The sequence below is a fragment of the Cebus imitator genome, unplaced genomic scaffold (genome assembly GCF_001604975.1).
Source record: "Cebus imitator isolate Cc_AM_T3 unplaced genomic scaffold, Cebus_imitator-1.0 Scaffold57, whole genome shotgun sequence".
Classification (NCBI taxonomy): domain Eukaryota; kingdom Metazoa; phylum Chordata; class Mammalia; order Primates; family Cebidae; genus Cebus; species Cebus imitator.
The window spans coordinates 3711128-3716066 of record NW_016107372.1 but is presented as its reverse complement, the minus strand read 5'-3'; the positions used below and the strand labels follow the sequence as shown (position 1 = coordinate 3716066).

Below are 4939 nucleotides of genomic sequence, written 5' to 3'. Positions count from 1 at the left end.
CTTTTCTTTCTTTCTTTCTTCTTTCTTTCTTTCTTTCTTTCTTTCTTTCTTTCTTTCTTTCTTTCTTTCTTTCTTTCTTCTTTCTTTCTCTTTCTCTCTTTTTCTTTCTCTCTCTTTCTCTCACGCTCTTTCTTTTTCCTTTTCTTTTCTCTTTCTTTCTTTTAGACAGGGTCTCACTACATCTCCCAGGCTGGAGTACAGTGGTGCAACCCCAGCTCACTGCAACCCCGATCTCCCAGTCTCAGTGATCCTGCCTCAGCCTCCCAAGTAGCTGGGCTTGCATGTAGGTGCCACCACGTCACATTATTTTATTTTATTTTATTTTATTTTATTTTATTTTATTTTATTTTATTTTTGTAGAGACAGAGTCTCGCTATCTTGCTCAGGCTGGTCTCGAACTCCTGGGCTCAAAGAATCCTCCTGCCTTCCAGAGTGTTGAGATTACAGGCGTGAGCCACTGCACTCAGCCTACAAATAGTTTATATATTAACGTGAAACTTCTTATTAAAAAGAGGATTTTAAAAAAAAAACATTACAAGTACTTTTTGGTTAATATGGAAAAAAGATTTTTATTTTTGTTCATCTTTTTGTGGAGTTGAAAACCACCCCCCTGAAGACAAACACTGCATGACTTCTAAGGGCTACTAGCAGAAGTGAAATGGATTAAAAGACCCCCAGGTGTCTTGGTTTTCTGTCCTACAGCTTTGTCCTGCGTTTTCTATTTTCAACCTCCTGTGATTTGTGAAAAGTCCTGAGCTGAATATCAGGTGTAGGAGTTCCCTGGTCATTGTGTCACAATGAGCCCTTGCAAATTGCTGTGTTCTCCCAGAGAGTATTGTGAAATTTCCCTAAAGGCTGAAGGTGTCATGATTTCCTCCACATCTCTTGTTGAGGATGAGTTCAAATTGGATCTTGAGAAGTTTAGTCTGATTCTCTAATATCTCATAGCCATAGTCTAAGAGAGAGGTATTGAGGAATTCATTTATGCATAGAAGCATAAATGACATATTTGCAGATTAAATGGCATGACATTTGAGTTTGATCCCATACGATTGTGTGGGGAGATTGGTGTGGATGGGGTCACAGATGACAAAAGATTGGCTGTGTGTTGGTTGTTGTTTACTTGGGTGATAGTTCTTAGAAACTGATTGTACTGTTTTTCACTTTTGTATATATTTGGCATTTTCCATAACACAAAATATTTTAAAAATCATTTATTCTGACTGGGCACAGTGGCTAATGCCTGGAATCCAGCACTTTGGGATGCCAAGAAGGGTGGATTGCTTGAGCCCAGGAGTTCAAGACCAGCTTGGGCAACATAGTGAGACCTTTTCTCTACAAACATACAAAAATTAGTTGGGCATAGTAGCATGCGCCTGTGTCCCAAATACTTGGGAGGCCGAAGTGGGAAGTTGGCTTGAGCCTAGGAGGTGGAGGTTGCAACGAACTGAGATCACGCCATTGTACTCTAGCCTGGGTGACAGGGCCAGACCCTGTCTCAAAACAACAACAACAAAAACCACACACACAAAATCATTTATTCATTAAGAAGTTATTTATTCCTTTCGGTCCCGGCAGCGGCAGGACTGATCCAGGGACGCCCTCCCTTCACTTTCAGCGCCCGCTCCGCTCCCGGCCCCGCCACCATGACGGAACAGGCAGTCTCCTTTGCCGAAAGCGTCCTGGCAGGAGACATGGCCGCCGCCATCTCCAAGACGGCCGTTGCCCGGATCCAACGGGTCAAGCTGCTGCTGCAAGCAGCACAAAGGCATCGTGGACCTCATCGTCCGCACCCCAAGGAGCAGGGCGTGCTGTCCTTTTGGAGGGGCAACCTGGCCAATGTCATCCGCTACTTCCCCACGCAAGCCCTCCACTTGGCCTTCAAGGATCAGTACAAGCAAATCTTCCTGGTGTTGGGGGGGTGGGGGGGAGCCAAGCACAAGCCGTTCGTTCCGGAGGTATTTTGCAGGTAATCTGGCTCCCTGGGGTGCTGTCGAACGACCTGCCTCTGCTTCATGCGCCCCCTGGATTTCACCAGAACCCGCCCGGCAGCCGATGTGGGGAAATCCGGCAGGGAGCGCGCGTTCCAAGGCCTGGGAGACTGACTGCCTGGCAAAGGTCTCCACGTCCGACAGCGTCCGGGGCCGGTACCAGGGCTCCAGCGTCCACGTGCAGGGCATCATCATCTACCCTGCCGCCTACTTCTGCGTGTACCACACGGCCAAGGGCATCCTCCCCGACCCCAAGAACACGCACATCGTGGGGAGCTGGATGATCGCGCAGAGGGTGGCGCGCGTGGCGGGGGTGGTTTCCTACCCCTTCCACCCCTTGCAGCCACAGAGGATGATGCGGTCCCGGGCAAAGGAGCTGACATAAGTACACGGGCACCGCCTACTGTTGGAGGAAGATCTTCAGAGACAGGTGGGCAAGGCCTTCTTCAAGGGTCCTTAGGGGCAAGGGGGCCGCCTTCCTGCTGGTCCTGGACGACGAGCTGAAGAAGGTCATCTAAAGGCCTCAGTGGCCTCCTCTACACACACACAAGGGAACCAAGAGAACCACGTAGAATCCTCAACGATGCGGACCACTGACCCTCGAGAAATTCCAGTCATCTTTTTCCCAGCCGATCCTTCCTGTAGATGGCCAGGGAAGGCTCTAGAAAAGGGGTACCTTGTGATCCAACGATCGGCACTCGATGCCATGTCTTGATCACTGGGGGAAGGGAACCATGGCGTCCTCGCGGGCCCACGGATGAGACACTCCAATACTCAGACCTAGAGTCCAGATGTTTGTAGGACCCAAGTCGTGTTTAAGTATTTATTTAAGACAAAAGAATCATGTTTCCCATTTGTACTTAAAAAAAAGTTATTTATTGAGTACCTACTATGTGCTAGACACTGTCCTAGGTGCTTGGGATATATATGTGAACAAAGTTAAAAATCTCTGCCTTGTCACTTACATTCTAGCTTGGGATGGGGTGTGTAGAGGGAATACCAAATAGTAAACACTATGAGTTATTGAATTTTATAGTGTGTTAGAAAGTGTTAAGTGCGTGGATCTAATGGGAATGCTAATCCCATAGAGAAGATGATGGAGAAGAGGACTAAGCCTGAGACTTGGGTCTCCAACTTGGGAAAGAACCTGCAGGGAGGCTGAATGAGAGCAGGAGGAGAGGGAGCCGCAGTGTCTTAGGGAGTTGTTCAACACGGTGTACCTCTCTGATATACTTCCTCTTGCACTGATACTCAACAATGTGGCTGCAATTATGTCCACGAAAATCTATTCGAGGTGGGGCGTGGTGGCTCATGCCTGTAATCCCAGCACTTTGGGAGGCCAAGGTGGGTAGATCACCTGTGGTCAGGAGTTTGAGGCCTGTCTGGCCAACATGGTAAAACCTTGTCTCTACTAAAAATGCAAAAATTAGCCGGGCGTGGTGCCTCGAGTAATTAGTAAATTAGTCTGAGCACCCCTGTAATCCCAGCTAGCTACTCTCCAGGCTGAGGTGGGAGAATTGCTTGAACCTGGGATGTGGAGATTGCAGTGAGCTGAGATTGCACCACTGCACTCCAGCCTGGGCAACAGAGAGAGGTCCTGTCTCAAAACAAAACAAAACAAAACAAACAAACAAACAAAAAAACTAGTTGAATAATTGATATAGGAGTGGAGAAAACTGGCTAGGCAAAGAAAATCTCACATTAGTAAGTAGGCTAATTTATCTGTTTCACTCTTAAATGTTAACTCTTTGAAGGCTAAGATTTGTTTATCTTTAGCTTTCTATCTTGGCCTAATAGAGCAGTCTTATGTTTGCAGAGTAAATAAGTAAAAAGCAGGTGGAGAGTTGGAGTGAAGCTGCGACTTGCCATGCTGGACCATCCAACGCTTCCAACCATAATTCAGTTGCAGATGTTGGAGCTCATAAATTGATGCCCCCAAATACGATGCCTGGACATACTGAGCTGCAGAAACCTAAAGGTCTCTTTGACCTCCCCGACAAGGTCTCTTCTGAAGAAGCTGAAGTCCCTTTGTCTGCCTCAGATCTAGACCCACCAAGGGGAACTATTGTTTTTTCTTCCCCTTCTTGTAAGACTAAGAATGTAACCACACTTGAACAGACCCTTTCACTGTCAAAGAGAACAGACTTTCAAATTAATCTCAGCTCCTGATCCTTTACTGTCCCTCAGTAGAATTCCTCTTCTTCCTCCTCCCATAACCCCTTTAGCCAGGCTGATAATGTAAGCTTCTGAACCCTGTTGGGAGGTGGGCATACACTGTGTTTCTCCTAGTGCAAACATTAATATATTTGTCTCCCTTTTCCTTTCTTTTCTTCTCCTTTTCTTTTTCGAATTGCCCAGAGTAGAGTGCAGTGGCACCATCTCAGCTCACTGCAACCTCCGCCTCCCAGGTTCAAGCAATTCTTGTGCCTCTGTCTCCCGAGTAGCTGGAATTACAGACGTGCACCACCACACCTGGCTAATTTTTGTAATTTTAGTAGAGATGGGGTTTCACTGTGTTGGCCAGGATGGTCTCGCACTCCTGGCCTCAAGTGATCTGCCAGCTTCAGCCTCCAAAAGTTCTAGGTGTGTGCCCTTTCTCTAGTGAATTTACCTTTTTTGTGAGTTGGTTTTCAGTAAACCTTCGGGGGGTGAGGGGGAAACTTTGGGTTGACCCCAACACAGACTGACATCATGGGAGGATGTGTAGACGAGCCCAGGAATTTCTGTGACACTGATAACCGAAGATTGGAATTGATTTCCAAATTTCTATCTTTATTATAAAATCTGCTACAGGATAGTATGGGACCTAGCACCCACTAACTGAAACCCATCCAAAGATCATGTGTGATCTTTACATATCACCCACATCTTTTGCTCTGTTGGCTTCACTAATGCAAGCTACACATACTACAGAACAAAGAGATGACTGAGAATATGGAGAGATTATT

General features: G+C 46.7%; 1 pseudogene across 1 annotated transcript; it reads left to right on the top strand.

The window, feature by feature from the left end:
* The first annotated feature begins 1583 nt into the window (after nt 1-1583).
* Nucleotides 1584-2853, top strand: LOC108304789 (annotated as a pseudogene). Its single transcript, XR_001825421.2, has one exon. The product of XR_001825421.2 is annotated as an ADP/ATP translocase 3-like (transcript).
* The last annotated feature ends 2086 nt before the right edge of the window (nt 2854-4939 follow it).